The sequence below is a fragment of the Oncorhynchus mykiss genome, chromosome 6 (assembly GCF_057628025.1).
Source record: "Oncorhynchus mykiss isolate SJ-2025 chromosome 6, ASM5762802v1, whole genome shotgun sequence".
Classification (NCBI taxonomy): domain Eukaryota; kingdom Metazoa; phylum Chordata; class Actinopteri; order Salmoniformes; family Salmonidae; genus Oncorhynchus; species Oncorhynchus mykiss.
Genome location: NC_143027.1, coordinates 61,480,739 through 61,492,085, shown reverse-complemented (window position 1 = coordinate 61,492,085; position 11,347 = coordinate 61,480,739). Strand labels below are relative to the sequence as shown.

The following is an 11,347-nucleotide window of genomic DNA, read 5'->3' as shown; positions in this document are numbered from 1 at the left end:
TTTATTACCTAATAGCAATGTAATATTATGTGTTACCATACGCTACAGCTATAGGTTTATGTTTTTCACTTTAAAAAAAATGTATTTCCCTACAGCCTAATTAAACAGTGGCTCAACCATTGCAACATAGGCCTACAGTAGGCTGTTAAGGTCAGTAGGGGTAATAATGAAGGGAAGCTAACCTGTAATTGGAAGCAAAACTATGTTGTCATGAAATTGAATACTTTGTAACTATATCACTTTACTCATGGAAAGTTTTTATTTTCATGTGATGTACATTTATTTTGAAGATGAGTTTTGTTTCCATCTCCCTTGAGTGCTCTCGGTTCCCAGTGAGGGCTTTACTTCCACCCGCCTGTTTTGATTGGACGAAGATTTCTTAACCTAGTCTAACCGTTCGCGCTGTTCTCTTGCACTGTCTGGATCTGGGAACGTGCGACAGATGAGAAACTGCTTCCATCTGGTATCGCAGGGAAAAGGGGGTGATTCTACTTAGCCGCCCTCGGCAAGACATCCTGTTTGCATTGCTACTAAGATCTGCAAGCTTCGTTACGTTTCACTAGAAAGCTGGAGAGGACGTGCGCTCCTAAGCGTCTACACCGGATTGATCGTTGGGGATGCTACGGTTTTAATCCTTCACTCATTCTCATTTTCTCATGATACTATACTCGCCCTAGGCGTCTAGTTCCACTGTCTTCTCAAACGGTCCACGGTATTTCTCTTATCCAGCGGAACTCACAAGAGGAGAGGCGCTTGGACCAGGAGTGATAACGCAAGGACCGGTCGAGTTGGATGTTCATAGCCATACAGAAGTGGTCATAGTCTGGAGCTGCTAATGGGACAAGCAGTGGACTGACAACATTGAGTCTTGTTTTACTTCAAGCAAGGTAAAGGATTTAGCCCATAGTTATTGTCCTGTCAATTTATTTTAGTACAGTTGTGTTGTGCAATTTCTGGAGTCATTTGAACTGGAAAATGTGATAGTCCTGCGATTGGACCGAAATTGCTTTTCCAAATGATAAAACCTATCTCTCAGAAGCGACATTTTTGATACATTTAATACGCAGTCTGAGTGGACTGTGTCCATTGTATGTCCAGCACTTTAAATGTAGTAAATTAGGGCTATAGGCGACTTATTTTGGGGGGATATTTTGATTGTCATCAGGACGGTAAACATAGCCTATATCGAATTATCTGTTGACGTTAATTTTTTCATATATCCTCTGTTTCTAATCGGAAGCCTGGCGGTCCAATTACATCTATTCACGGCTTGTTTGACACACGGGTTGGCTATACTACATATTTGAGCCCATCGATCCAGTTTCAGGTTTTTGTGACGAATATTCTACACGGTAACTTTCTCTGCAAGTGTAGGGTATACGGGGATACATTTCCTTGAAAGTGTTTGTCTTTAAATAGCTAATTGAACTGAATGGGATGAATAGCCAAATCATATGTATATTGTATTCATTGTAATGCGGACGATATTCCACTTTCTCTCCGTCCTGCATTCATAATATAATTTATTATATTATCTTTTAAAGTCAGTTTAATTTTCTTCAAATGTGTATGTTTTGTATTTGTTGCTATTTGATAGCTGTCGTTTGAATATTTTTGTTTAGCCTACTTCTGAGTCACAGTTTTATAGTGATAACAGGTTGGTGTATCATTTACAACTGAATACAAACTGAATGGGGCAAAACATATTTTCCCCCTTGTTGCGTCTCTAACCAAGGCGATATAGCCTAGTGTACATTTTTGTTGCATTGATCATGGACATCTTATTAGGCTAAACTACTCAACAATTCATGTGAAATGTGAATTTCAGAATTCACAGGCATTCTAACATGTTTTCAATAGGTTTTATTCATAGGGAGAAGGAAGCCTAAAGAAGACAGCGTGCGTAACTGGTTCATTGCATTGACTGTGTGTATTCACATAACCCTCAGTATTCATGTCCACAGCTCATGATTGCTGCTTGCGAGAAGAAAATAATCTCCCCCTCCCACCCGCTACTCCTCTATACCCCCACCGCACTGTTGCTCAGCGAAATGTCTCCTCTGCTTCCCTTCATGTGCTCTTGTGGGAACCATTCATATAATAATTTAACGTTCTCCTTATTGAACATGCTTTTACTGATATTATTGGTCTGTGTTATGCCCTAACAAGGTATTGAAATGAAATAATGCACATCAAAGGGTTTATCATTTAATCGATTGTATTTAATGGTGATTTTACCCCTCAAAATTAATTCCCAATGCTTAATTTGATGAAACAATAATTCATGAATTAAAAATGAAAGTGTAATAATGCTTGATGGTGAAATCTTTTCAGCAGCATAACCAGAAGTGAATGACACATCAGAGAAGGCTTAGCTCCAGTCACAACTGAGGCATTGGTGTGTGACATGACTGCTGAAAATAGTTGAGATATACATATATCAAAGAATTGCATAGATTGTTTCATCGCTTATTCCATAGCCTATTTCAAATTTACTCAAACGTTTTAAAATCAGTTTTGAACAACAACAACAAAAAACATTTCAGAATCATAGTTAACTGAAATATCAGTTTAGTTTCTGACTGACTGACCATACTTAAATAGTTGAATGACAAAACTGAATAGACCTCTATAACTACAGTTACAGGCAACAGTCTTGAAACCCCTCTGAGGAAGAAAATACATGTATTCAAGGAATCAATAGAGGGTGCTGTTGGTCTGTGGACAGCTGGCCCAGTTTGCTTACCTCGGGCACTAGTCTCTGAGGGACACTCGAAAAGATGGAGCGCCACCACCGGTGTTGCCCATGGTCCCAGGGGACGGAGAATTCAATCTAACAGAGGCTCTGGCTAATGCTGTGGCACTTTGTCAGGATTAACATCTTTCTAGTCAGTAGCTTCTGTTACCTTCGGTGTCACGTTACCACCTTGGAGTTCTGGGGAGGGGAGAAAAACGAGGACCCGGTTTCCTGCTCTGCTCCACGCTGTGCAATTCCAATTCCACATTACTGTGAGACGATAGAGGAAGAGGCTCCATCATTTTCAACGAATAAAGGCATTTGTTATTTTGACTGCCAGCTAGAGCTTTTCAAGGAGTTATTTTTCTACTTCGGAAAAAAAAAGGAAAGACGCCAAAGTGTGCCCTTTTTAAAATGTAGACTAAATGCACATCCGTCAGCTTAATAGAAATAAACAGCTCGCAGTTTGCTGATTTTGAGCTGAAAAAATATCTGAATATTGTCATCGATTTTGGAAGTAAAGCAAGACGTTCTTGTTTGGCCATGTGTCCTTAGGTATGGATTCTAATCGTAAGGTACTCTACAAATGACTTGACATAACAATATTACAACTTTTAAACACACAGTACCTGGATAATTATTAGTGGATGCCACCTAGGCCTTGGTCCTCCTGGGGGCGCATGGCAGCCTAGTTAAGGCATCAAGTTATCTGAATATGTGACACTTCTTCTTAACCGTGCTTACATGTCACTGTTCGATAGTATGCTAAAATGGGACGTCTGTGTCTCTCCATCAGCAGCTAATAGGGTGAGAGATTGGATTGAATCATTATCCTCATGTCGTGGGACAAATGGTGGGGTACCATTTCACAATCCAAGACAGTAGATATTCCGTGTCTACTGCTTGGTTACCACTAGGCTTCTTTTCATTCTCTGTGCATCTCTGTTGTTTACATGTCATTCAGGTCATGTGACAGACATTAAGGTCAGGCGAGGTGGTTTTTAGGCAGTCCCGTGACATGCCCACGCCATCTATCTCACAAGCAATGGGACATGAAAGGAAGGTATTACGGCATTGCTGGTTGAACCTTAGCCTTGGACTTTTCTTCAGATGGATATTTACAGTGACTTTGAGGACGAATGAAGATAGTAATAGTCAGGTAGTAGAATAACCAGCAAGTCTCATTTAATGAAGCATTCTGGACAGAAATAATCTTGATTAGTGGTGTTTGAATCTATTTTCATTCACTAATTGCGGCATTGATAGTGGGTGGACAATTATAGAGATTTAATGAATAGTTAGAGAATTATGCAGTACTAATATTGCTTGACACTGATGAAAGTATGACCATGGCTCAGTTTATTCAAAGCTGTTCTTATTGTTGCACTCTACTTATTGATGGGTAAATCACTATGTGGGTGCACAGAACACTGTCACTTACCCTCAAGAGCATCATTGATAATGATTCCATGTTCCAGCAATTTAAACACAAGTCATTTCAACTTATGTACATACTTGCTGAATAAGACAATCATAACACATGTAGGAATGTCCAAGTAAAATACATGCTTATTCTTCAGTCTGAAAACAACAGGAACACTTGGGCTGGTAGACTTGACCCTGAGTGTGTTAAGACACTACAAGACCAGAACACCATGTTCCTTCCATGCCACCTATAGTGTACAACGTTGTAATCTGAAAGGACTCTTCGTTGAAGGCCATATGAAGTGTTTATTTTCTCTCTTCACCCATAAGTGCAAGGCCATGTGTGAGTCAATGTCTATTTCAAAAGGTGTCAACATTGAGGCCATGTAGTCCCCCTTCTCCTTGGGCTACCTTTTCAAGACAGTAACTTGCGCAGAATAACGTTTTGCTTTCTGACATGGTATTTGAATGTAATGCTTCTGATTAACATACTTTAGGGGTTCTAATACTCTCTAGAGCTTGTGTATAGAAGGGTAGCTTTGAGAAGGGAATATGTCAGCATCTTATTGCTGGTGATCAACTCTGAAGCTGTGCACAAGCTGTGTATATGATACTGTATGAGCATCAGTGTCTATGTGAGTGTGGATATGCGGACACATGCTCAAACTGTGTCCATATGCGTGTCAAAAGCACAAGCTTAACATACTGACGGCCAACATGCCAAATGCTGCATGAAGCTTAACTGATTATGGGGTTGATTTAGGTAGGGCCTCATTTACACTACCAGCGTTGCAGTCTGAATTATCCACTCATTAAAACAGACCTCTCAGGAACATTCTAATGCCTTTATCAACCTTTCTTCCACTGTTTCCTGGAGGGGACATGTTGGCTGAACTGGATTTGATGTCTGGCAGCAGCATGCATAGTCTTTCTCTGATGTCAAATTCACACTTTGATCAAATTACGCATTACCCCATTGCTTTTCTTTAAGCTTGGTGCTTGTCGTGATGTTCTAACAAATTTCCCCTCGTAACTTTTGTGTGTATACATTTTTGGATCACATGCACTTGGGAAAAAAGGGTCGAAGTCACACAAAGTTAAACAATTCCATAACTTTTGAGAATGGCAAGTTGTGCACTGCACATTTGCTCTGAGTACATTTTGTGAACTGGAAAGATTTTTTGTCATGAGAGGGTTTGGCTGAATTTCACCCTGACTTTCAAAAAACGAATAACAGACTCTCCGATTACATTCACATTCTAGTCATTTAGAAGACTCTTTTATCCAGAGAGACTTACAGTTAGCGCATTCATCTTACGATAGCTAGGTGAGGATATGATAGATATAGTATAGATATAGACATACAGTAGTGAAGACAGTATCTATCTATAACATCCTAGCGGTTGGCAGGCTAAGGCTACTAACGTATCACTCCCATTGCAATCAGCGTATCCTCCACAACATATCAGCATTCTTTTAACATTCTTTGGAGCTGCATCTATCTTCCCTCTTTCATGTAAGGACCCACTGAATGTGAATTTCTGGCAGGCTCTTTGTTGCATAAGAATGAGTGTGCTCATGGAGATACTGTAATGGGATATACAGTGCTTTCGGAAACTATTCAGACCCTTTGACTTTTTACACATTTTGTTACGTTACAGACTTATTCTAAAATGAATCTACACACAATACCCCATAACGAAAAAGCAAAAACAGGTTTTTAAAAAATATAATTAAATATTCAGACCCTTTACTCAGCACTTTGTTGAAGCACCTTTGGCAGTGATTACAGCCTCGAGTCTTCTTGGGTATGACGCTACAAGCTTGGCACACCTGTATTTGGGGAGTTTCTCCCATTCTTCTCTGCAGATCCTCTCAAGCTCTATCAGGTTGGATGGGGAGTGTCGCTGCACAGCTGTTTTCAGGTCTATCCAGAGATGTTCGATCAGATTCAAGTCTATGTTCTGGCTGGGCCACTCAAGGAAATTCAGAGACTTGTCCCGAAGCCACTCCTGCATTGTCTTGGCTGTGTGCTTGGCATTCAATCCAAATAGTTCAATCTTGTTTTCATCAGACCAGACAATCTTGTTTATCATGGTCTGAGAGTTCTTTAGGTGCCATTTAGCAAACTCCAAGCAGGCTGTCATGTGCCTTTTACTGAGGAGTGGCTTCCGTCTGGCCACTTTACCATCAAGGCCTGATTGGTGTAGTGCTGCAGAGATTGGTGTAGTGTAGTGCTGCAGAGTCCTCCCATCTCCACAGAGGACCTCTGGAGCTCAATCAGAGTGACCATCGGGTTCTTGGTCACCTCCCTGACCAAGGCTCTTCTCCCCCGATTACTCAGTTTTGGAGGGTGGCCAGCTCTAGGAAGAGTATTGGTGGTTCCAAACTTCTTCCATTTAAGAATGATTGAGGCCACTGTGTTCTTGGGGACCTTCGATGCTGCAGACATGTTTTGTACTTTTCCCCAGATCTGTGCCTCAACCCAATCCTGTCTCAGAGCTCTACGTACAATTCCTTCAACCTCATGGCTTGGTATTTGCTCTTACATGCACTGTCAACTGTGGGACCTTATATAGACAGGTCTTTCCAAATCATGTCCAATCAATTGCATGTACAATAGGTGGACTCCAATCAAGTTGTAGAAACATATCAAGGATGATCAATGGAAACAGGATGAACCTGAGCTCAATTTCGAGTCTCATAGCAAAAGGTCTGAATACTTGTGTAAATAAGGTAATTCTGTATTCTAATTTTTTTATGTGCATAAAAATCAAAGTTTTCACTTTGTCATTTTGGGGTATTGTGTGCAGATTCATTAGGAAAAAATGTAATTTAATTTAATTTAGAACAAGGCTGTACCATAACAAAATGTGGAAAAAGGAGGGAGTCTGAATACTTTCCGAATGCACTGTATGTACATCTGTACCACAGCTGAAGTCCCTACAGCTATTTTTTGTCTTTCAAGAAACAAACAATAGACAGTGACAATATTCTCTTATATAAACTCAGCAAAAAAATAATTGTCCTCTCACTGTGTCAACTGTGTTTATTTTCAGCAAACTCAACATTTGTAAATATTTGTATGAACATAACAAGATTCAACAACTGATTCAACAAGTTCCACAGACATGTGACTAACAGAAATAAAATACTGTGTCCCTTAACCAAGGGGGGTGGGGGGGGGGGGGGGGGGGGGAGTCAAAATAAAAAGTAACAGTCAGTATCTGGTGTGGCCACCAGCTGCATTAAGAACTGTAGTACATCTCCTCCTCATTGACTGCACCAGATTTGCCAGTTCTTGCTGTGAGATGTTACCCCACTCTTCCACCAAGGCACCTGCAAGTTCCCGGACATTTCTGGGGGGGAATGGCCCCTTCCCTCACGCATCGATCCAACAGGTCCCAGGCGTGCTCAATGGGATTGAGATTCGGGCTCTTCGTTGGCCATGGCAGAACACTGACATTCTTGACTTGCAGGAAATCACGCACAGAACGAGCAGTATGGCTGCTCGTTCTGCAGGAAGGATTCCACATGAGGGAGGAGGATGTCTTCCCTGTAACGCACAACGTTGAGATTGCCTGCAATGACAACAAGCTCAGTCCGATGATGCTGTGACACAGCGCCCTAGACCATGACCAGACCCTCCACCTCCAAATCGATCCTGCTCCAGAGTACAGACCTCGGTGTAATGCTTATTCCTTTGACGATGAACGCGAATCCAACCATCACCCCTGGTGAGACAAAACCATGACTCGTCAGTGAAGAACACTTTTTGCCAGTTCTGTCTGGTCCAGCGACGGTGGGTTTGTGCCCATAAGCGACGTTGTTGCCTGTGATGTCTGGCGAGGACCTGCCTTACAACAGGCCTACAAGCTTACAGTCCAGCCTCTCTCAGCCTATTGTGGACAGGCTGAGCACTGATGTAGGGACTGTGCGTTCCTGGTGTAACTCGGGCAGTTGTTGTTGCCATCCTGTATCTGTCTCGCAGGTGTGATGTTCAGATGTACCGATCCTGTGCAGGTGTTGTCACACATGGTCTGCCACTGCGAGGGCGATCAGCTGTCTGTCCTGTCTCCCTGTAGCGCTGTCTTAGGCATCTCACAGTACGGACATTGCAATTTATTGACCTGGCCACATCTGCAGTCCTCATGCCTCCTTGCAGCATGCCTAAGGCACGTTCAAGCAGATGAGCAGGGACCCTGGGCAAACTGGATGCAGTCTATCACAGTGCCATCCGTTTTGTCACCAAAGCCCCATATACTACCCACCATTGTGACCTGTACGCTCTCGTTGGTTGGCCCTCGCTTCATACTCGTCGTCAAACCCACTGGCTTCAGGTTATCTACAAGTCTCTGCTAGGTAAAGCCCCGCCTTAACTCAGCTCACTGGTCACCATAGCAGCACCCACTCGTAGCACGTGCCCCAGCAGGTATATCTCACTGGTCACCCCCAAAGCCAATTCCTCCTTTGGTCGTCTTTCCTTCCAGTTCTCTGTTGCCCATGACTGGAACAAATTGCAAAAATCTCTGAAGCTGGAGACTCACATCTCCCTCACTAGCTTTAAACACCAGCTGTCAGAGCAGCTCACACTGCACCTGTACATAGCCCATCTGTAAACAGCCCATCTATCTAACTACCTCATCCCCATACTGGTATTTGTTTATTTAATTATTTTGCTCCTTTGCACCCCAGTATCTCTACCTGCACATTCATCTTCAGCCGATCTACCATTCCAGTGTTTAATTGCTATATTGTAATTACTTCGCCACCATGGCCTATTTATTTCCTTAACTTACCTCATTTGCACTCATTGTATATAGACTTTTTGTTTTCTTTTGTTCTACTGTATTATTGACTGTATGTTTTGTTTATTCCATGTGTAACTCTGTGTTGTTGTATGTGTCGAATTGCTACGCTTTATCTTGGCCAGGTCGCAGTTGCAAATGAGAACTTGTTCTCAACTAGCCTACCTGGTTAAATAAAGGTTAAATAAATAAATAAATAAATATATTTATTTTTGTGTATTTCAGAGTCAGTAGAAAGGCCTCTTTAGTGTCCTAAGTTTTCATAACTGTGACCTTAATTGTCTACCATCTGTCAGCTGTTAGCGTCTTAACGACCGTTCCACAGGTGCATGTTCATTATTAGTTTATGGTTCATTGAACAAGCATGGGAAACAGTGACCCTTTACAATGAAGATCTGTGAAGTTATTTGGATTATCTTTGAAAGACAGGGTCCTGAAAAATGATGTTTCTTTTTTTTGCTTATTTTACTCTGCTTGCATACCACCGCTAGTCCTTGAATAAAAATTCAAATATATGAATGTATGCAATAAGTCCTGTATTGTCTGTGCAAACTTGATTCCTAAATTAGATTTTTCATGGCATAATCGAAAGAAACTGCTTTGATAAGAGCTATGGCCAAGCTGACCTTTAAAAATAAAACACAGTCCATAAGGGATTTGGCTTCAATATACTGTATGTATGGTAATATGGCTGAGTTCTCTCCCAGGCCTTAGGAGACCTTCTTAGCCCTACTTTCCTGAGAGGTGCATATCTTTTCCATTTCAAAGACGAAAAAAGTTTATATGCTGTTTGTTGGGTATTGTCTTTGTTTGTTTTTCACGGACAACTGACAGTCACTGCATGGTGCTTTTCTTCACTGTTGCTCCAAGGCATTAGCAGATGTGTTATGAGTATTTCTGATAGGACTTTGCACTTGACATCTAATGCCATTGTACTGTAGGTTCAATAAGCAAGGGCACTGAGGGGAGTGATGGAAGGGGCACATAAATTAGCTTGCTGAACAAAAGCAATTAGCTTGCTTTTGACCTTTTTAATAAGATACTATTACTCAGAGGATTATGATCTCGGTTTACTATGGAAATGCTTACGGATAAACATATACAGAAAACACTGTTGCGTTGACCTAAGACCGAAGTATAAATGCAGACCCCTGGTTGAAAACAATAATCTTAAGCATCTCGGAGGTGCACCTTGTAATCAACCTCAACATTTACTTTCCTTTTTAGCCCTGTAAGGGGTGGAGGAGGAATTGATTAGCAATGACAGGCTCCATTACACCCACACTACATCTGCAATAACCCTATTTGCTGGTTGCCCACACACCAACCCAGTCAACAACAGAAAGCACCTAAACATAAAGAGGACAAGGGGAAAGCGTTTCTGTTTAAAGGAACCACTAAGATGGAATACACAGGCACTAAATGTGCAGCCCATCCTCCCCCTTGCTCTAATGCTAAGATAACATCTTTTTGATTTATAAATCACCTGTAGTCTGCAATCAGAGTGCTAAGTGCACTAGGTTCATTCATTATTTGCTGGCATATGGTGATACATTTGCATAATCAGCTAATGCTTACTCTAGCTCTCTTCCTTTTATCATTTGCTGTGCCTATTGGCAGTGTGAGATTCAGGGCAATTCAACTTCTCAGTGATGTGCACTCTTCGTTAAATAGTCTAATTATACGTCTTAGACGATCCTGAAAGAAAGAATGAAAGCGAACTGAGAATCACAACCTGCTTGTTGTTAAATTTTCTGTTGATGTGTAGCTATTTGAAAGTTGTGTCTGTAGATATGAAAAGAGCCCATGTTAATCACGGATGCATATTCCATCTTTGAATGTGTATCAGTTGCTTCAGCAGCCTGTGAAATTAGCTGAATTTAGCAAAGTAACAGAAAATGGCAGGTGGAAATAACAGTGTTTCACAGTGTCTGGTTCTTTTGCATCCGTTTGTATGTAATTTGGAATGAGATGCAAAGAGCAAAATACTTGCTGGCTTATATTTGGACAAGTACTCCCATACATTCTTATTTTCATTGACAGCCTAGGTACAGTGGGTTAACTGCCTTGTTCAGGGGCAGAACGACAGATGTTTACCTTGTTAGCTCAGAGATCTGAACTTGCAACCTTTCGCTTACTAGTCCAACACTCGATCCACTAGGCTACGCTGCCACAATAAAATATATGAAATTGATTGGAAGCTTGATAGATCAAGACTGTAAGCGGCAACATATTTCAATAGGCCTTTTCATTTTCGCTGTCCTTATTTTCTGCATTGTGCCAGTTTATTAGGTACATCCATCGTACTAGGTCGGACCCCCCTTTGCCTCCAGAACAGGCATTCTACAAGGTGTCGCAAACGATCCGTAGGGATGTT

General features: G+C 41.4%; 1 protein-coding gene across 1 annotated transcript in view; it reads left to right on the top strand.

Annotated features, from left to right (window-relative positions):
* Positions 1–395: 395 nt before the first annotated feature.
* Positions 396–11,347, top strand: part of LOC110526276 (cadherin-11) — a 70,748-nt gene continuing 59,796 nt past the window's right edge. The window contains exons 1-2 of the mRNA XM_021607096.3: positions 396–625; positions 730–887. The gene's annotated coding sequence lies outside the window, so the exon portion shown is untranslated. The remainder of the gene's footprint in view (positions 626–729; positions 888–11,347) is intronic.